The sequence below is a fragment of the Elephas maximus genome, chromosome 2 (assembly GCF_024166365.1).
Source record: "Elephas maximus indicus isolate mEleMax1 chromosome 2, mEleMax1 primary haplotype, whole genome shotgun sequence".
NCBI classification, from domain to species: domain Eukaryota; kingdom Metazoa; phylum Chordata; class Mammalia; order Proboscidea; family Elephantidae; genus Elephas; species Elephas maximus.
In genome coordinates this window covers 217,204,544-217,226,394 of record NC_064820.1, presented here as the reverse complement: position 1 = coordinate 217,226,394, position 21,851 = coordinate 217,204,544, and positions in this window count along the sequence as shown.

The window sequence follows — 21,851 nt, the reverse complement described above, 5'->3', positions numbered from 1 at the left end:
GGTGTGGCGTGTAAGAATGGGTAAGGGGTTTTCTCAAAGTATATACTATTTATTCACTTGCTTTCCTCAATCACTTACAAGATCTTGCTATGCGACTGTCATGGGTTGAATTGTGTCCTCCAAAAGTGTCTGTCAACTTGGCTAGGTCATGATTCCTAGTATTGTGTGATTGTCTACCATTTTGTCATCTGATGTGATTTCCCTATGTGTTTGTAAATCCTATCACTATGATGTAATGCGATGGATTAGTGGCAGTTATATTGATAAGATTTGCAAGATTAGATAGTGTCTTAAGTGAGTCTCTTTTGAGCTATAAAAGAGAGAAGCGAGCAGAGAGACATTGGGACCTCTTACCACCAAGAAAAAGCACCGAGAGCAGAGTGCATCCTTCGGACCCAGGGTTCCTGCACAGAGAAGCTCCTGACAAGGACCTTCCTCCAGAGCCAACAGAGAGAGAAAGCCTTCCCCTGGAGCTGAGGACCTGAATTTGGACTTGTAGCCTACTAGACTGTGAGAAAATAAATTTCTCTTTGTTAAAACCATCCACTTGTGAAGATGGCGGACTAGGTGGACACTACCGCGGATCCCTCTTGCAACAAAGACTCGGAAAAACAAGTGAATCGATCACATACATAACAATCTACTAACTCTGAACAACAAACACAGACTTAGAGACGGAGAACGAACAAATACGGGCAGACAGCGATCATTTTCAGAACTAAGAGCCAGCGTACCAGCTGATTACCTGGAAAATCTAGTTTCCCAGTGATGGCTCGGAGACAGCAGTCCATATAAAACCACATAAAGAAACAGACCATGACAGCTTCTCCAACCTCCCAAACAAAAGAATCAAAATCTTTCCCAAATGAAGATACAATCCTGGAATTATCAGATACAGAATATAAAAAACTAATTTACAGAATGCTTAAAGATATCACAAATGAAATTAAGATAACTGCAGAAAAAGCCAAGGAACACACTGATAAAACTGTTGAAGAACTCAAAAAGATTATTCAAGAACATAGTGGAAAAATTAATAAGTTGCAAGAATCCATAGAGAGACAGCATGTAGAAATCCAAAAGATTAACAATAAAATTACAGAATTAGACAATGCAATAGAAAGTCAGAGAAGCAGACTCAAGCAATTAGAATGTAGACTGGGACTTCTGGAGGACCAGGGAATCAACTCCAACATAGCTGAAAAAAAATCAGATAAAAGAATTAAAAAAAAAATGAAGAAACCCTAAGAATCATGTGGGACTCTATCAAGAAGGATAACTTGCGAGTGATTGGAGTCCCAGAACAGGGAGGGGAGACAGAAAACACAGAGAAAATAGTTGAAGAACTTCTGACACAAAACTTCCCTGACATCATGAAAGACGAAAGGTATCTATCCAAGATGCTCATCGAACCCCATTTAAGATTGATCCAAAAAGAAAAACACCAGGACACATTATCATCAAACTTGCTAAAACCAAAGACAAACAGAAAATTTTAAAAGCAGCCAGGGAGAAAAGAAAGGTTTCCTTCAAGGGAGAATCAATAAGAATAAGTTCAGACTACTCAGCAGAAACCATGCAAGCAAGAAGGGAATGGGACGACGTATACAGAGCACTGAAGGAGAAAAACTGCCAGCCAAGGATCATATATCCAGCAAAACTCTCTCTGAAATATGAAGGAGAAATTAAGATATTTACAGATAAACACAAGTTTAGAGAATTTGCAAAAACTAAACCAAGACTGCAAGAAACGCTTAAGGAGATTGTTTGGCCTGATGACCAATAATATCAGGTACCAGCACAATACAAGGTCACAAAACAGAACGTCCTGATATCAACGCAACTCAAATAGGGAAAGCACAAAAACAAACAAATTAAGACTAATTCTAAAAAATAAGTAAATAAACAAAATAATACACATAACAGGAAATCATGGAAATCAATAGATAAAGGATCACAATAATCAAAAAGAGGGACTAAACATAGGAGGCATTGAACTGCCAGATGGAGAGTGATACAAGGCGATATAGAACGATACAAGTTAGGTTTTTACTTAGAAAAATAGGGGTAAATAATAAGGTAACCACACACACACACAAAAAAAGGAATATCAATTCCAGAACTCAAGAAAAACATAACGACTCAACAAACATAAAGTTAAACATTATGAAAATGAGGATCTCACAATCTACTAAGAAAAACGTCTCAGCACAAAAAAGTATGTGGAAAAATGAAAAGGCCAACAACACACATGAAAAGGCATCAAAATGACAGCACTAAAAACTTATTTATCTATAATTACGCTGAATGTAAATGGACTAAATGCACCAATAAAGAGACAGAGAGTCACGGACTGGATAAAGAAACACGATCCATCTATATGCTGCCTACAAGAGACACACCTTAGACTTAGAGACACAAACTAAAACTCAAAGGATGGAAAAAAATATATCAAGCAAACAATAAGCAAAAAAGAAGAGGAGTAGCAATACTAATTTCTGACAAAATAGACTTTAGACTTAAATCCACCACAAAGGATAAAGAAGGACACTATATAATGATAAAAGGGACAATTGATCAGGAAGATATAACCATATTAAATATTTATGCACCCAATGACAGGGCTGCAAGATACATAAATCAAATTTTAACAGAATTGAAAAGCGAGATAGACACCTCCACATTTATAGTAGGGGACTTCAACACACCACTTTCAGAGAAGGACAGGACATCCAGTAAGAAGCTCAATAGAGACACGGAAGACCTACTTACAACAATCAACCAACTTGACCTCATAGACTTATACAGAACTCTCCACCCAACTGCTGCAAAATATACTTTTTTTTCTAGTGCACATGGAACATTCTCTAGAATAGACCACATATTAGGTCACAAAACAAATCTTTGCAGAATCCAAAACATCGAAATATTACAAAGCATCTTCTCAGACCACAAGGCAATGAAGCTAGAAATCAATAACAGAAAAACTAGGGAAAAGAAATCAAATACTTGGAAAATGAACAATACCCTCCTGAAAAAAGACTGGGTTATAGAAGACATCAAGGAGGGAATAAGGAAATTCTTAGAAAGCAACGAGAATGAAAATACTTCCTATCAAAACCTCTGGGACACAGCAAAAGCAGTGCTCAGAGGCCAATTTATATCGATAAATGCACACATACAAAAAGAAGAAAGAGCCAAAATCAGAGAACTGTCCCTACAACTTGAACAAATAGAAAGTGAGCAACAAAAGAATCCATCAGGCACCAGAAGAAAACAAATAATAAAAATTAGAGCTGAACTAAATGAATTAGAGAACAGAAAAACAATTGAAAAAATTAACAAAGCCAAAAGCTGGTTTTTTGAAAAAATTAACAAAATTGATAAACCATTGGCTAGACTGACTAAAGAAATACAGGAAAGGAAACACATAACCCGAATAAGAAACAAGAAGGACCACATCACAACAGAGCCAAATGAAATTAAAAGAATCATTTCAGATTACTACGTAAAATTGTACTCTAACAAATTTGAAAACCTAGAAGAAATGGATGAATTCTTGGAAAAATACTACCTACCTAAACTAACACATTCAGAAGTAGAACAACTAAATAGACCCATAACAAAAAAAGAGATTGAAACGGTAATCAAAAAACTTCCAACAAAAAAAAGTCCTGGCCCAGACGGCTTCACTGCAGAGTTCTACCAAACCTTCAGAGAAGACTTAACACCATTACTACTGAAGGTATTTCAAAGCATAGAACAAGACAGAATACTACACAACTCATTCTATGAAGCTACCATCTCCGTGATACCAAAACCAGGTAAAGACATTACAAAAAAAGAAAATTTTAGACCTATATCCCTCATGAACATAGATGCAAAAATCCTCAACAAAATTCTAGCCAATAGAATCCAACAACACATCAAAAAAATAATTCACCCTGATCAAGTGGGATTTATACCAGGTATGCAAGGCTGGTTTAATATCAGAAAAACCATTAATGTAATCCATCACATAAATAAAACAAAAGATAAAAACCACATGATCTTATCAATAGATGCAGAAAAGGCATTTGACAAAGTTCAACACCCATTTATGATAAAAACTCTTACCAAAATAGGAATTGAAGGAAAATTCCTCAACATAATAAAGGGCATCTATGCAAAGCCAACAGCCAATATCACTCTAAATGGAGAGAACCTGAAAGCATTTCCCCTGAGAACGGGAACCAGACAAGGATGCCCTTTATCACCACTCATTTTCGACATCGTACTTGAAGTCCTAGCCAGGGCAATTAGGCTAGACAAAGAAATAAAGGGTATCCCGATTGTCAAGGAGGAAGTAAAGCTATCACTATTTGCAGATGACATGATCGTATACATGGAAAACCCTAAGGAATCCTCCAGAAAACTACTGAAACTAATAGAAGAGTTTGGAAGAGTCTCAGGTTATAAAATAAACATACAAAAATCACTTGGATTCCTCTACATCAACAAAAAGAACACCGAAGAGGAAATAACCAAATCAATACCATTCACAATAGCCCCCAAGAAGATAAAATACTTAGGAATAAATCTTACCAAGGATGTAAAAGACCTATGCAAAGAAAACTATAAAACTCTGCTACCAGAAATTCAAAAGGACATACTTAAGTGGAAGAACATACCCTGCTCATGGATAGGAAGACTTAACATAGTAAAAATGTCTATTCTACCAAAAGCCATCTATACATATAACGCACTACCAATCCAAGTACCAATGTCATATTTTAAGGGGATAGAGAAACAAATCACTAATTTCATATGGAAGGGAAAGAACCCCCGGATAAGCAAAGCATTACTGAAAAAGAAGAAGAAAGTGGGAGGCCTCACTCTACCTGATTTTTAGAACCTATTATACAGCTACAGTAGTCAAAACAGCCTGGTACTGGTACAACAACAGGCACATAGACCAATGGAACAGAATTGAGAACCCAGATATAAATCTATCCATGTATGAGCAGCTGATATTTGACAAAGGACCAGTGTCAGTCAATTGGGGAAATGATAGTATTTTTAACAAATGGTGCTGGCATAACTGGATATCCATTTGCAAAAGAATGAAACAGGACCCATACCTCACACCATGCACAAAAACTAACTCCAAGTGGATCAAAGACCTAAACATAAAGACTAAAACGATAAAGATCATGGAAGAAAAAATTGGGACAACCCTAGGAGCCCTAATACAAGGCATAAACAGAATATAAAACATTACCAAAAATGATGAAGAGAAACCAGATAACTGGGAGCTCCTAAAAATCAAACACCTATGCTCATCTAAAGACTTCACCAAAAGAGTAAAAAGACCACCTACAGATTGGGAAAGAATTTTCAGCTATGACATCTCCGACCAGCGCCTGATCTCTAAAATCTACATGATTCTGTCAAAACTCAACCACAAAAAGACAAACAACCCAATCAAGAAGTGGACAAAGGATATGAACACACATTTCACTAAAGAAGATATTCAGGCAGCCAACAGATACATGAGAAAATGCTCTCGATCATTAGCCATTAGAGAAATACAAATTAAAACTACGATGAGATTTCATCTCACACCAACTAGACTGGCATTAATCCAAAAAACACAAAATAATAAATGTTGGAGAGGCTGCGGAGAGATTGGAACTCTCATACACTGCTGGTGGGATTGTAAAATGGTACAACCACTTTGGAAATCCATCTGGCGTTATCTTAAACAGTTAGAAATAGAACTACCATACAACCCAGAAATCCCACTCCTAGGAATATACCCTAGAGATACAAGAGCCTTCACACAAACAGACGTATGCACACCCATGTTTATTGCAGCTCTGTTTACAATAGCAAAAAGCTGGAAGCAACCAAGATGTCCGTCAACGGATGAATGGGTAAATAAATTGTGGTATATTCACACAATGGAATACTACGCATCAATAAAGAACAGTGACGAATCTCTGAAACAGTTCATAACATGGAGGAATCTGGAAGACATTATGCTGAGCGAAATGAGTCAGAGGCAAAAGGACAAATATTGTATAAGACCACTATTATAAGATCTTGAGAAATAGAAAAAACGGAGAAGAACACATACTTTTGTGGTTACAAAGGGGGGAGGGAAGGAGGGAGGGAGAGGGTTTTTTATTGATCAGTCTGTAGATAAGAACTGCTTTGGGTGAAGGGAAAGACAACACACAATACAAGGAAGGCCAGCCTAATTGGACTGGACTAAAAGCAAAGAGGTTTCCGGGATAAAATGAAAGCTTCAAAGGTCAGCGGAGCAGGGCCTGGGGTCTGGGGAACATGGTTTGAGGAGACTTCTAAGTCAACGGGCAAAATAATTCTATTATGAAAACATTCTGCATCCCACTTTGAATTGTGGCGCCTGGGGTCCTAAATGCCAACAAGCGGCCATCTAAGATACATCAATTGGTCTCAACCCACCTGGAGCAAAGGCAAAGGAAGAACACCAAGGCCACACGACAACTAAGAACCCAAGAGACAGAAAGGGCCACATGAACCAGAGACCTACATTATCCTGAGACCGGAAGATCTAGTTGGTGCCTGGCCACAATCGATGTCTGCCCTGCTAGGGAGCACAACAGACAACTCCTGAGGGAGCAGGAGGCCAATGGGATACAGACCCCAAATTCTCATAAAAAGACCATACCTAATGATATGAATGCGACTAGAGGAATCCCAGAGACAATGCTCCCCAGAACTTCTGATGGCACAGGACAGGAACCATCCCCGAAGACAACTCATCAGGCATGAAAAGGACTGGTCAGCGGGGGGGAGAGAGATGCTGATGAAGAGTGCGCCAGTTAAATTAGGTGGACACTGGAGAGTGTGTTGGCAACTCTTGACTGGAGGGGGGATGGGAAGATAGAGAGAGAGGGAAGATGGCAAAATTGGCACGAAACGAGAGACTGAAAGGGCTGACTCAATAGGGGGAGAGCAAGTGGGAGAAGGGAGTAAGATGTATGTAAACCTACATGTGACAGACTGATTGGAATGGTAAATGTTCACTTGAAGCTTAATAAAAATTAATTAAAAAAAAAAAACCATCCACTTGTGGTATTTCGGTTGTAGCAGCACTAGATGACTAAGACAGTGACCCATAAATCAAGCAGCAAAATTGAGATAAACAGCTGCCAGTGATGGAGCATGTTGCATCCCTCAGGAGTGCTGGAGAAAAAAAGTGTTGAAAGCCACCGGATTATAAATTGCCAACGCAAAGCCACATCAGTAGGAGACGTGACTATAAGGTAATATAGTAGACTTAAAAAAAAAAAACAACTATGGGTTCAAAAGTAGCTCTCCACATCACTTCCTCCACTCCTCCCTCCCATGTGATATCACCTGGAGCCTGGGTGTGGGAGGGTTTGAGGGCACAACAGGAAGAAGCACCAGAGGTAATTAAGCTGCTGGAATTTGTCCCGGCAAGGATTGTGGCATGGGGCCTGGAACTGCCATCTCTGCTCACATTAGTGCTGTTGGCTCAAGTCAATGTCCAAGCTCAACATCGCCAACACACTGCTTCATGCACGTTTACTTCATGCTGGAGACCTTGGAGGGCAGCTACCACTGGAAACACAATCAGGACCCTGGTAGGGTTGCTGTTGACAATTATGAAGGACACAGAAGCTTCTAGGACACCTGCAAGGCATTGAGAATTCTCAGGTTCTAGGAATCTATTAATTAACCTACATCTCTGAGATAGAAACAGCAGCCAAGCATGGGGACACTATCCTGCTGTCTAGGAGGAAGATAAGAAGTTTCTAATGGAAGGCACAAATTCAGCAGGCTGTCTACAAGAACGTTGATTTCCAGGATTGAGGTTGCTAACTCTGGAGAACATCTTTCTGAACTCTACTTATGAATTCCACCTAAGTGGGGCAGGGGAGGTTTATTCAATAAGCAAGGTAAGCATGGTGCTTACCTTGCTTACCAGATCATCTGTAGTGAACAATTTTACATGGGTTTTACCCTATCTTTAGATGTTCACTACAGATTAGTAAGTAAATACAAGTAAGCCCGTGCTTGCCTTGCTTACTGGATCATCTGCCCCTGCCAGGGATTGTAAACTTAAAAAGAGGCTTTAACTCTTTAGGAAGGTGCTGTAGGGTTGGGAGAGAAGCAGATGCTAGCCCTACCTAGAAGCAGGATATTTGATGTGGTGAATAAGGTGTAATTGTTCACTACAGATAATCTGGTAAGCACCATGCTTACCTTGCCTATTGGTAATTTGCCCCTGATTAGGGACCCCCCTTAAGGTGCAGAAAATCTGACAAGGAAAACAACAGAATTACTAATGATTTTTGACCAGTATGAACTGAGGCTTCTGAACCATGTTCTAGACCCCCAAAGGAGTCCTCTCCCAGGCTGTTGCCATTTTAGTTCAAAAAATATCCGTGATTTAGCATTACACTTGGGACAGAACCTCATCCTCAGACTTAGGAGGGTCTGCATTCAAGATCTTTGAGGTTACCCAATAGCAAAATTCGTGTGGTTGAATCTGAATCCCTAGGGTTTAGAGTTTACCCTGGAGACAGATGGGGCTCTAGACTGGCCAGCTGTATGAAATTATTATCATAGTGTACAATGAGGCCACCAACAAGATCTGCTTGTCAAATAACAGCTGACTCAAAACTGCACTAACTTCAGAAATCTTGGCGATTCTCATGTCCTCCCACAATGGGTCTTACCATCACAACAGGGCCATCAATAGAGGTCAGATGATGAGGTAGGTAGCCCTCACCTCTGTGGTGGAGCAGGAAGGGGATTTACAAGTGTTGCAAATGCCTGTGTAGAGTCATCAGGTGGTGGAAATTTACACCCCAATAACTTCTCTCCAGGCATCTTATCAGTTGCTTATTGTTTTCCTTGCTACGGAAAAGATTAAAGTTTACATATTGGACATTCAGGAGCTGTATGATCTACAGATACATGAGGAAACGCTCATGATCATTAGCCATTAGAGAAATGCAAATCAAAACTACAGTGAGATTCCATCTCACTCCAACAAGGCTGGCATTAATCCAAAAAACACAAAATAATAAATGTTGGAGAGGTTGTGGAGAGACTGGAACATTTATACATTGCTGGTGGGAATGTAAAATGGTACAACCACTTTGGAAATCGATTTGATGCTTCCTTAAAAAACTAGAAATAGAACTACCGTACAATCCAGCAATCCCACTCCTTGGAATATATCCTAGAGAAATAAGAGCCTTTACACAAACAGATACATGCACACCCATGTTTATTGGAGCACTGTTTACAATAGCAAAACAATGAAACAACCAAGGTGCCCATCAATTGATGAATGGATAAATTATGGTATGTTCACACAATGGAAGACGACGCATTGATAAAGAACAATGATGAATCCATGAAACATTTCACAACATGGAGGAATCTGGAAGGTATTATACTGAGTGAAATTAGCGCAAAAGGATAAATATTTTATGAGACCACTATTATAAGAACTTGAAAAATAGCTTAAACACAGAAGAAAATATTCTCGGATAGTTACTGGAATGGGGAGAGAAGGAGGGAGAGGGGCTTTCACTAATTAGGTAGTAGATAAGAACTATTTTAGGTGAGGTGAAAGACAACACACAATAAAGGGGAGGTCAGCACAACTGGACTAAGCCAAAAGCAAAGCAGTTTCCTGAGTAAACTGAACGCCTTGAAGGCCAGTGTAGCAGGGGGCGGGCGTTTGGAGACTGTGGTTTCAGGGGACATCTAAGTCAATTGGCATAATAAAATCTATTAAGAAAACGTTCTGCATCCCACTTTGCGGAGTGGCGTCTGGCATCTTAAACACCAGCAAGTGGCCATCTAAGATGCATTAATTGGTCTCAACCTACCCGGAGCAAAGGAGAATGAAGAATACCAAAGACACAAGGTAATATGAGCCCAAGAGACAGAAAAAGCCACATAAATCAGAGACTACATCATCCTGAGACCAGAAGAACTAGGTGGTGCCTGGCTACAACCGATGACTGCCCTGACAGGGAACACAACAGAGAACCCCTGAGGGAGCAGGAGAGCAGTGGGATGCAGACCTCAAATTCTCATCAAAAGACCAGACTTAATGGTCTGACTGAGACTAGAAGGACCCCAGACCTGTTAGCCCAAGACAGGAACCATTCCCAAAGCCAACAGTTCAGACAGGGATTGGACTGGACTATGGGATAGAAAATGGTACTGGTGAAGAGTGAGCTTTTTGGATCAAGAAGACACATGAGACTATGCGGGCAGCTCCTGTCTGGAGGGGAGATGAGAGGGCAGAGGGGGTCAGAAGCCGGCTGAATGGACACGAAAATAGAGAGTGGAGGGAAGGAGTGTGCTGTCTCATCAGGGGAGAGCAAAGAGGACTATATAGCAAAGTGTATATAAAGTTTTGTATGAGAGACTGACTTGATTGTAAACTTTCACTTAAAGCACAATAAAAATTAAAAAAAAAAAAAAAAGATAAGAGAGCTACATCTGGGCTTCTCTGATAAGTCTTTCCTGGAACAATACTATACTTTCAAAGACTTGCATCCCTTATCAGCTCCCAGATTGTCATACCTATGGCTTCCAACAAAGCCCTTGATAATTAAACTGCCACATTACCCATTCATAACATCACCACTGGACAGACCAGCCTGACTGCAGAGTGACTGATAAAACCAGACAATCTACTTGGCCCCACAACAGACTGGTGTCTTTTCTCCATTTACACTGATACTCAGAAGACTCACACTGAGTATTGAGGCCATGATGCAGACCAACTCAGAGGAGAGTTCTCCTCTTCAAAAACCAAAAAACCAAACCTGTTGCCATTGAGTCAATCCCAACTCATAGCAGCCCTGTAGGACAGAATAGAACTGCCCCATAGGGTTTCCAAGGAAGGCCTGGTGGATTCAAACTGCCAACCTTTTGGTTAGCAGCCATAGCTGTTAAGCATTACAGTACCAGGGTTTCCTCTCCCCCTCAGGTGAACTTAATTCTCTCATCAGTAACAAGAGGGCTGCTTGGTGAACAGCACCAGCTTGGGAAGAGGGCTCACTGTTGGAGATGCCATGTTTTTAGGAGTCACATAGGCTGTGAATGCCAAGTCTGGCAAGGCTGTCAGTCTCTTAGGACCATGTGGAGTGGAAGGTGACCCTTCTTCAGGCCATGAGGATCCAGATATACAATATGTGGATGAATATGGGGACACAGATGCCCGTGTGTCACCAGAATAACCAAAAGTAGAACACTTTGTCCTTTGAAATGCCTAGTCAATAGCCAAACAGGACATCCTGGACATTTGGAGGTGGCACCAAAAGGCTCCCATCCAAGTACTACTTTACCATGATATGCGTGGCTAGGTGAGATGTCACACTGGGCTGTTGGTGCTGGTCAAAGCACAATTGGGCAACTATAAGGCCTCCCCAAAGACCTTTCTCACAAGGTCCTAAGACAGATAGGGTTAACTGTGCTGGCAGAACAAAAGAATTGTTAAAAGTTAAAACCATCTAGAAGTTGAGAAAACAGGAATCACATCCTGTCAACACTAAATAAGGTTAAAATAACCCGTGAATTACTACCTCCTTCTTAGTGTTAAAACAACCCCTGAATTACTACGTCCTTCTTAGTGTTTTTCTAGTCCCTTCCCCCTTTTACAGGTTCCACATGCACAGAGGACCAAAGTGTGACCGCTGTTTGACCTTCCTTAGCGCATCGTAGAGGGCGATGTAGTGCCGAAGATCAGTGTGCCTTATTAAGTCCCATAATAAGTAATGCCATGGGCTGCTGAGAAGAGCCCATCTTGAGTATCAGTGGGGTTCCATCTTAGATTCCAGATGTGTGTGCAACCTAATTAGTATGCACCACCATTCTGAGAAGTACCTGCCCTTTGAAAGAAACCCACTAAGTATTCATTACTTCATTGTCTCTACCGAACCCATATAAGCCCTAGCCTTGCCCCCCCCCTCTGAGCCAGACTTCTGGAGCGGCATGAGTCCTTTCTGACTCCTTTTACTTGTTACAAGTAAAATAAACTTGTTAGAGTTGAATCCAAAATTTTCTCCTCTGTGTATTCTTACAAGAGACAGACAAAGACCCATTGAGCCCGAAGGGCCTCTGTGCTCTCAGCAGTGACAGTCCAAACCCAAGTATACAGAAAACTGCCGCTGCTGCATCTCAAAATAGAAGCAGAACAAATTTCAATGCTGTCAAATTCATTTATAAAGCTTGAAATAGTGACCATATGGCTTCTGTGTGCTACTGCATTTTGGATAGGCCTGAGAAGCTTCCCTGTGATGCATTAAAACAGGGAACAGAGGGGCCCCCAAATCTGCAAAGTACGGGAAATGGGCCAATGTGCAGAAACAAAGCCATTCCCCAGAACAGTGGGGCAAGGTATCAGAAAATAGCCCTCAAACTTCTTTCAAGTTGTCTTCAGGAGCAGCTAGATAAAACCAACCCTAGGGACATGTATAGAACATCCACCTGTGACCACTGTGTGACCTTCCACCAGGGGCAGTGAGGAGCTGCTGCAGCAGCCAGGGAATCGAACTCAGCGAGCGAGAGATTGCACAGGCACAACACCCCATAATAAGTCCTGCTATGAATCCCAGAGGCCTCTGGGACAGGAGCCATCTTAGAAAGCTGCTGCAGGTACAGCGTAGTTAACATATCCCCGTCTATGCCTATGAATAAACGTGAACGTTTTCCGACCCCAAAACTTAAAAAAACTCAGGCAAGTCTTTTGTTCTGTGAGACAGGGGTATGCGTTGCTTAGGCCCCCCTTGTCTCCGCTTGCAAGCCTCTTCAATAAAGCTTTGCTAGTGTGGGAAACTCTTCATGCCTTACTTGCTCATTCTTGACCAGTGAGAGGCAAGAACCTTATTCAATTCCGGCAACAATTTGGCGAGCCAGCCAGGAGGTTCCAGGAGACGGGGGATCCTTTGTGTCCTGTTCTCAGACATGAGGCAGTGTGAAGAGGAGAACTGCCTTACCCCGACAGACAAACGAACCAGCTGCTGAGACTAATTTCTTCTTGCATTTCTCCGCTGGGTAAGGATTTCTCCCTCTTACTCCTCATGGCCCGATATTAGTTTCATTTTCCTCCCAAGAAAACTTTCTGTTTTTCCTTGGAAACATGAAGCACAATAACGAGGACTCAGTAGACATCCAAGTGGCGGATAAGAGTCACTCACCCAGGTAAGGCCACCCAAGAGTCCCCCACAGATGGGTGTCTTGTACCATGGGGGATGGAGTCGCTAGTGAAGGGTGAAGGGTCCCCAGTGTGATGGGTTTTTCTGACTCTAGGGACCAAGGGATGCCTTCTTTTTGACCCCAGGGAATAGGGAATTTCTGGTCAGCTGGTAGTGCGCTCTTTGAAGGGAACTGCAGCCCATCGCTTTTTCTCCTCTTTCCTTTCCTCTCAAGCTGGCCTTTTGCCCAGCCACTTGTTTCAGCCATCATTTTTGTGTGTCTGGATATTGTCTGTCTCTAGATGGTGCACCCTGTGCACTCTGTTTCTGGGGGAATGGATGTAGAGGTCTCTCTTTATATTGAGAGATTAAAGCCCCTCTGTTTTGTATTGGAAATAAGAGGTATCTGGAAGATAGAAGTGGAGATTCAGATATTCCTAGTAATGTGTTAGACCTCACTAAGCCCTTTCTGACTTGTCTGGTCCGAGCGCTCTCTGTTTGTCGTATGTGTGACCGGGGCTGTCTGGGAGGTCGAGACTGCAAGATTATCTCAATTGCCTCTGTCTGTGTCTTATGTGTAATTTCTGTGTGTTCCATAGAAATTAATTGGTGAAAAGAAATTCAGGTTAAATTAGAACATACTTATAGAGACTCCTGAGGATTTATTGATGGGGCTGTTTACTGAGCAATTGGTCATCTTTTGCTCTACATGGGTTAAAGAAAAAAGATAATTTTGTCTTAAAGGAAAACTAGCAGTTCTAGAAGAGCAAAAGAGAAAGAAATTATCTTCTGCCTTTCAAAATGTCTAGGTGGACTTAAACATATGTAAATGAATTGGAATGACTCTTTCCAGCCCCCAGTCTCCCTAGCTAAGAATTGATGGACTCATTTACAAAATTGCTAAAGAGGTTTGGTATTTACTGGGTAAATAGCCTTTGAAAATGCCTCCATCAATTTAAATATATGTAAATGAATCAGAACGGGCTAATCTTGTCTTCTACCTTGAGTTTAAAGGTAAGTAAGGGTGCGGGAAGATCAGACCTCCTCAGCCCCCAGCCTTCAGCCGCCAAGGTCAAGTAGAAATCACAATGAGACATGCCTGAAATGGCCTGGAAAAATGTTTCCAACAGTAGCCAGAGACTTAAGGTTATATTCATATCAATGAATTAGTCAGTTGAACAGAGACTTTGTGATTTCCAAAGCCAGTTGATAAAATTAGATTGGAAAAATATCAGAAATAGTAAAAGTGAAATGAAAATTTAGAATATTTAAAGAAACTTTATTTCAATTAGTTATGTTTTACAGTATACAGGCTTAAAATAATTTCTAAGAACTTTTAGGTAACTTATTGATGTTAAATTGAGTTAATAGATATTCATCTTATATACTTTTTGCTTTTTATACCACAAGAAAAAGGATACCTATATGTGCATATTTGAGTCAACTAATGAGTGAGTTCATTTTTGCCATATTAAAGAGATATACTATAAGGTATGCAACAAAGATGATGTTTAAGAGGTTTATTAAAAAGAAATTTACTTGATAATGGTTAAAAGTTTTATCTGTCTGACTAAAGTTTAATTTATGAGATTTTTAAAAGCTTTGCTCGACGGCACTGGGTTTGGTTTTTGGTTTTGGTTTCATGTTAAACAGCCTATAAAATGAAGAATTAGGTTTCTCGCTGTTAAAATAACAAAATTTTCTTTGCATTAGAATAAGATTCCTGAGTCAAAAACCAAGCCACATGGCTTTAGGAAAAAAAAGAAAACACTAAGGTTTTTATTTTAAGATCTCTGGTTAAATAACTAAAGTATTGTTTCTTGGTAACTTATGATAAACTTCTGACAAGTCTGAAAGCCACGAAAATTTTTTACAAAGAAAGAGTGCTAAAAAGGTTTATTTAACGTGTTATAAATTACATAGAATATGTTGTTAAAATCATGAGAAGTGCCTGATCCTTTCTCTTTGGGTTAAAATTTATATGTTAGTATTTTCTCTTGTGTTTTTGCCTAATATTAGACAGCAAACACATAATATTATGTCATAATATTATTATTATTTCTTTATTGCTAACTTGGTGGCAATTTTTTTAATTTAAATCTAGCATCATTAATGCCAATAGTTTAATTGGAGAATTCATATCATTTATCTATGAGGTTATTTTTATTACTCTTCAGGTATTTAGAGACTTGATAATCTTGATATGTTCTTGGTATATCCTGACTGTATGGTGTTGTGTCTTGGGATTATTATGTGTTACATCTGAAGTTCTTTAAAAATATGGTTAATGGTTATTATTGGAAATATTTTTACCTAAAGTTTTTTTTTTTTTTAACTGATTTTATTTGGCCTTTGCGTTGTGCTTGTAGTTAATTTCTATCAGGTCTTTCACCATTAAGAATTATGTTTATAACTTAATCATGAGTTTTAAGTTTTGTCATCTGCAGATAATTTTTTTTACTTTGCTGATTTTCTGAAAAACACTTGACTAGAATATCTCAACAAAAAGATGGATTATATTGGACTTATGAAAAGGACTGTGACTAGACTCAAATAAAATTTCCAGAACTCCTACACAGATGCTGGTGGGTTCACAGACTGCGGTTGATCCAGTATTACATAGAACAAAAGTTAACTACATAAGACTGAGTAAACAAAATGATACTATGGGTTCTCTGTGTGAATATTGCTGATGTTTTAAGTTCTTTCTTTCTGGAAATAAGAAATGCTTTAAGGTCCTGCTTTCTGGAGATAAGAAACCATATTCCTCTTTTCTCCTAAATTACCAAACTAGTGGATACAGATATTGTAACTCTTTGAATTAAAAGTTCCTGTTGACAAAGTTATAAATATAATAATCAGAAAAGTGTCTGAAATTTGAGCTATGATTTTACAAATTAGAATAACATTAGATTTCCTATTAGTTCTCTCAAGGAATAGTTTGTGCCTTAATAGATAAATGTTGCTGTGTTTATATTAATATGCAACCTTAGCTTTGGCAGAATGTACTTGTTGCTGAGGCATTGAAAACAGTTACTGATGCTGCTTCTGTGTAAACAAACACCACTTGAGATTTGTTTCCTTGGTTCAAAGGCCTTAGGGTCATAGTTTCATTGGTTATTTCAGACAGGTGGCCTAATGTCAGTGTTTCTATTCTACCTCCTGTTTTGCTGTATGGTGCCCAAGATCTTAAAAACAGATAGTATTGAGCATTTTTATCAAAGATTCTATAACAAGATCATGATCCAAAGGAGGGAACCATGAGAAAGTTGTACGTAATTCTGGAATCCAGATTTCTGGCTTTCATGGAAGTTGGGGCAACCCACACAGGCCATTGCCTTTGGGTGTCCTTTTGAACCTTGAGCTTTGAAAAACTGATTCCTGAAGCCACTTTGAGTCAAACAATAATCCAGATAAGCTAACAAGACCATTTTGCTCTGGGCATTATGCTTTTTTTTTTGAGGAATTCAGTCTGTTTTGAAAAACTGACTCTCAAGGTCAGTAAATAGAGTTATGTTTAGGGTAAATCAGTAATTGGTTTAATCAGTCTTCTAGACAGTGTTGCATGAAATACCTGTCTAATGTTTATAATCAAACTCTAACCCTCTTGCTATACAGAGAATTACATATCTTAAAGAAACCAGGTTCTCAGAGGAGATCAGCCTCATCTCTCAGACTCCATTTTGTCTTAAGTTCCATTTCTGCTTCTGAGAAAGTGACCCATGACTGTTAATAGGTAAACCAAGGAGGGACAGCTTGCCCTCAGGGAGAACACTTAGTATGTTTTAGACAGATTAACTGTAGACCTCCAACAGGAGATGCCTATCCTGTATTATCTTGCTAATCATGAATTCTCTAAGGAAAACTTGGTCATCACATGTAAGTTTTTCTATATTTTCTGTTTTCTCTAGACAAACTTTGTGTGTTCCTTCTAGGTATGTTTTTATGTGATATATCCTAGATTCCTGATAAATGCATGGACAGTACACTTTGGGGACTTTAGGATTATCTTTAGACATTCATAGTAAATATTAAAAAAAAAAAAAGGTAATGTTAAATTTGTTACCCACTGTAAAACAAGACTCAGAAGAAAGCCCATTGGTCCAACACTCAGGGTATGGTTGGTAACTTCCTATTTATAGTATAGTTAAATTAGAGAAATCTTTTAAAAAATTTATCAATCACTATGGGACTAGAGGCACAACCCGGGCTCATGTGCCATTTTCAGTCTCAGACTTAAGCCAATGCAAAGAAAAGTTACGGAGTGTGTCAGAAGACCCTGAGAGGATGAGTTCATGAGACTTAGCTTGAATTTTAATTTGACCTGGGGAAATGTGATGCTCATTTTAACTCACTGTTGTAGTATGGATGAGAAGACTAGGATCTTGGCTAAGGCTAGAGAACAGGCAGACGATGCTAACTCCCCCCCCCCCCCCCCGCCTTGCAGAGCCAAATTGGGATTACACTGGAGATGGTAAGGAAAGAGCCAGACATTTAGTTGCATTTGTGTATTAGAGGGGATTCAAAAGTGCACCACTAAGCCTATTAACTATGACAAAGTCAAGAAGTCACTCAGGGGTTAGAAGAGAACCCAGCAGTCTTTCTGACCAGGCTGACCAAGGCTTTTAGGAAATATACTAACACTGACCCTGAGAGCCCAGAAGAAAAGACTTTGCTAGCTAAATATTTTATTACCCAGTCTGCAGCAGATATTAGAAGGAAGCTGCAAGATATAGAGGCAGGACCCCAGACTCCACCCTCACGACTGGTTGAGGAAGGCTTTAAGGTCTTTAACAACAGGAACCTGGCAGCAGAAGATAAAATGAAGAAAAAGACCCGATTATTGGCAGTAGCACTTCAGGGCCCACCTCAAGGTAACCCTACAAGATCCTGAAGACCAAGACCTCCATGAGAATTTCCTCATTGGCCACTGAGTTTTGAGCCAGACCAATGTGGGTATTGCAAAAAAAAAAAAAAAGAGGCCATTGGAAGGCGGAGTTTCCTGAGCATCCTAAAACAGGGTGCCCAGTTGACTACCCCCGGAGGTCAGTCCAGGAAGGCCCGAAGTGCCTGATGTCCCTTTCAGAGGAGGAGGAAGAAGAGTGACCCTATTGATGAGGCCCAGAGGTCCACTCAGCTCCTGGCCAGAAGACCATCGCTATTTCCACAGCAGAGTCTTGGGTTACTCTTGACGTGGGAGGTAAGGAGACTGAATTTTTGCTAGACATGAAAGCTGCCTTCTGTGTTTTAACCCAAAGTCCAGGCCCACTCTCCAGTTTCAACTGTACAGTCATTGGGGTTGACGGAAAACCTAAGGTAAGGTACTTTACTTTTCCCCTTTCCTGTCAAGTGGACCAGAGAATGTAAAGAAAAAAACAGTATGAGATTGAGAAACAAAAGAGGGGGAGGCCAAGATATTTGGTGGGCAGTGCGGGAAGCACTTTCCTTTATTACTTGTTTTCTACCCTTTTTGGGCCCTCCTCCTAGATACCCCAGAGTTAAAGATGTGCCAAACTTTGAACCCTGCCACCCTTTTACCACCGCTCAGAATATCTAAGCCTATTCATAACTGTCTAGAAGTAGTTAATGAGGTCTACTCTAGTCGTCTGGACCTCCAAGAAAAACTCCTAAAAAACCTGGAAATTGAGTGGTATATGGATGGGAGCAGCTTTCTTAAACAAGGCAGCCGTAAAGCAGTTTATGCAATTGTCAGCCAGACTGGTGTTATTGAGACAAGAGCTTTACCACCAGGAACATCAGCCCGAAAAGCTGAGCTGACTGCCCTGGTGCAAGGCCTCCAATTAAGAGAAGGAAAAACTCTGAATGTGTACTCCTACCCAGGGCACCAGCAGAGTCTTGCACTGGAAAAGGAGGGTACCACTGGCATTCCTAGCCATGGGGGTAGCTGCCATCATGTCTGGAGCCTTGACCAGGGGAATAGTATACAATGCAGCCACAGCCACTCACGTTTGGCTCCTGCTTGCTTAAGCTTTTGGTAGAGTTCGTACTTGCCAGATTACAATGATTTCAGGGCAAGGTCCGGGTCATGCAAGGCTACCAACTGATTCCCCAAGAAGTGGTCCCAATAGTGCACACTAACTTAAATTGGATAGTGAGAGACTTCTACTCGGTTAGACAGGAACAACGCCCCAGTCCATCAGGAAGAAGTTAGAGAAGCAGAGACCTCCATCCACAATCCCATAAAGATTTATGGGTTTGAAGTCTCTCAGGGGGGAGTAAGACAAGGAGCAGAGGGGCCCCCAAATCTGCAAACAAAATACAGGAAATGGGCCAGGGCACAGAAACAAAGCCATTCCCCAGAACAATGGGGTATCAGAAAATAGCCCTCAAACTTCTTTAAAGTTGTCTTTCAGAAGCAGCTAGATAAAACCACCTCCAGGGACATGTGCAGAACATCCACCTGTCACTGCTGTGTGACCTTCCACCAGGGGCAGTGAGGGGCTGCAACAGCAGCCAGGGAATCGAACTCGGGGAGCAAGAGACTGTGCGGGCGTGAGACCCCATAATAAGTCCTGCTATGAATCCCAGAGGCCTCCAGGACAGGAGCCATCTTAGAAAGCTGCGCACATGCACCCTAGTTAACATATCCCCGCCTATGCCTATGAATAAACATGAATCTTTTCCAGCCCCAAAACTTTAAAAAACCCAGGCAAGTCTTTTGTTCAGTGAGACGGGGGTATGTGTTGCTTAGGCCCTCCTTGTCTCAGCTTGCAAACCTCTTCAATAAAGCTTTGCTTGTGTGGAAAACTCTTTGTGCCATACCTGCTCATTCTTGACCAGTGAGAGGCAAGGACCTTATTTGAGTCCAGCAACAGCATCTCAAAGAGCAAGCTTTTTGATGTTTATCCATGATCAGAATAGCCACAATAGAATTAATTTTCTGAGAACCCACTGAGATCAAGCAAAGCATCACTGTTGCTGTAACAGTGTCTCCTGTTTTTTTTTTTTCCTCCATGAGTCATTCATGCACGCCCAAACGAGGAGGTTCTGATAAAGGTGAATCTCAGGTTAACCACAAAGAAAATTTTAAAAAACCTACCCATCAAAATAAAAAAGAAGAAAACCATAAAAACTCAGTAAGCACAAAGCCAATGACAATGAAGGAAATGAAAAGAACTCAGCACAAGAAATTAAGTGGAACAAAGAAACCATCAACACCACAAAGTAAAGCATAATAAAATGTCAGCAGTGGACTCATACCTATAGATAATTACACTGAATGTAAAAAGATTAAATGCACCAGTAAAGAGACAGAGAGTGGCAGAATGGATAAAAAACAAACAAAAAAAAAAAAGATCCATCGATATGCTGCCTTTAAGAGACATACCTCAGACACAAAGATATAAATAAAGTAAAAATCAGTGGATAGGAAAAATATATCAAACAAACAATAACCAAAAAAGAGCAGGAGTGGTAATATTAGCCTCTGATAAAATAGGCTTTAAGGTAAAAAAAACCACCATAAAAAACAAAAAAGGACCTTATATAATGATTAAAGGGTCAATTCACCAAGAGGACATAATCATAATAAATATATATGCACTCAATTACAGGGTTCCAAAACACATAAAACAAACTAACAGCATTGAATGTTTTGATCAAAAATTCTGAAGGTAGGACACTGAGAAACAGTTTCAATTCTCCTGGAATCCAGATTTCTGGTGTTTATGGAGGTTGGGGTAACTCACCCAGGCCATTGCCCATAGATGTCCTTTTGAACCTTGAGCACTGAATAAACTGGTTTCTAAAAGTCACCTTGGAGTTAAACAATGGTCTAGATAAACTAATAAGGCCATTTTGCCTGGGGCATTGTGCTCTTTTGATGCATTCTATCAGTTTCAGGAAACAGAGACTCCAAAGGTCACTGTGAGCTATGTTTTAGGATACATCAGTAATTATTTTAATTGTTCTTGAATGCAACGCTGTCTGAAATCCTTCCTGACCACAAATTGTCTATCAGTTGTGCTTGGCCCCTTTTCAATGGCAGTGTCCCTAAGTTTGGATTTAAGAGTCTTAGAGGTTCTCTCATCTTCAGAACATTTTTGACTCCATAGTTGAAATGTTACCCCAATTTGCAAGTTGAATATTAAATAAACTTCAATTAGTTTCTATTATTGGCTTAATATGATTTTTTTGTTTTAACAAAAGAAGTGCCCCAAACTCTGGGAAGACTCTAAAAGAATTCCCTAAGGGATTTAGGATCCCAACTGGAAGCAATCAGGGAATTGAAAAAAAGTTGTGGAAAAAATTTAGAAAGAAGGATAGATTCCGAAGGGGAAACTCCAATCATGAAGGAGGCTGCTGCCCCAGTACTTACAGGCCCCCAACCGTTCAAAACTTATGGAAGTCCAGGGAAAATCTTTGCAGGCTGGAGGCATTGTTCCAGCATGACTAAAATGGGGAAATAGACCTCGAAGTTAACGGAGAGACATGCCAGTTTTCGATCGACACTGGACCCACTGTGTCAGAAATAAACCTCACTTTATTAAAGAAGCCTCTTCCTTGGAATCAACATAAGTTAGAAATTGTGGGGGTTTCTAACCAGATTCAGGAAGTCGAAAAGTCTGAATCCATTCAGGTCCAACTAAGACCCATGAAAAACATCACTCT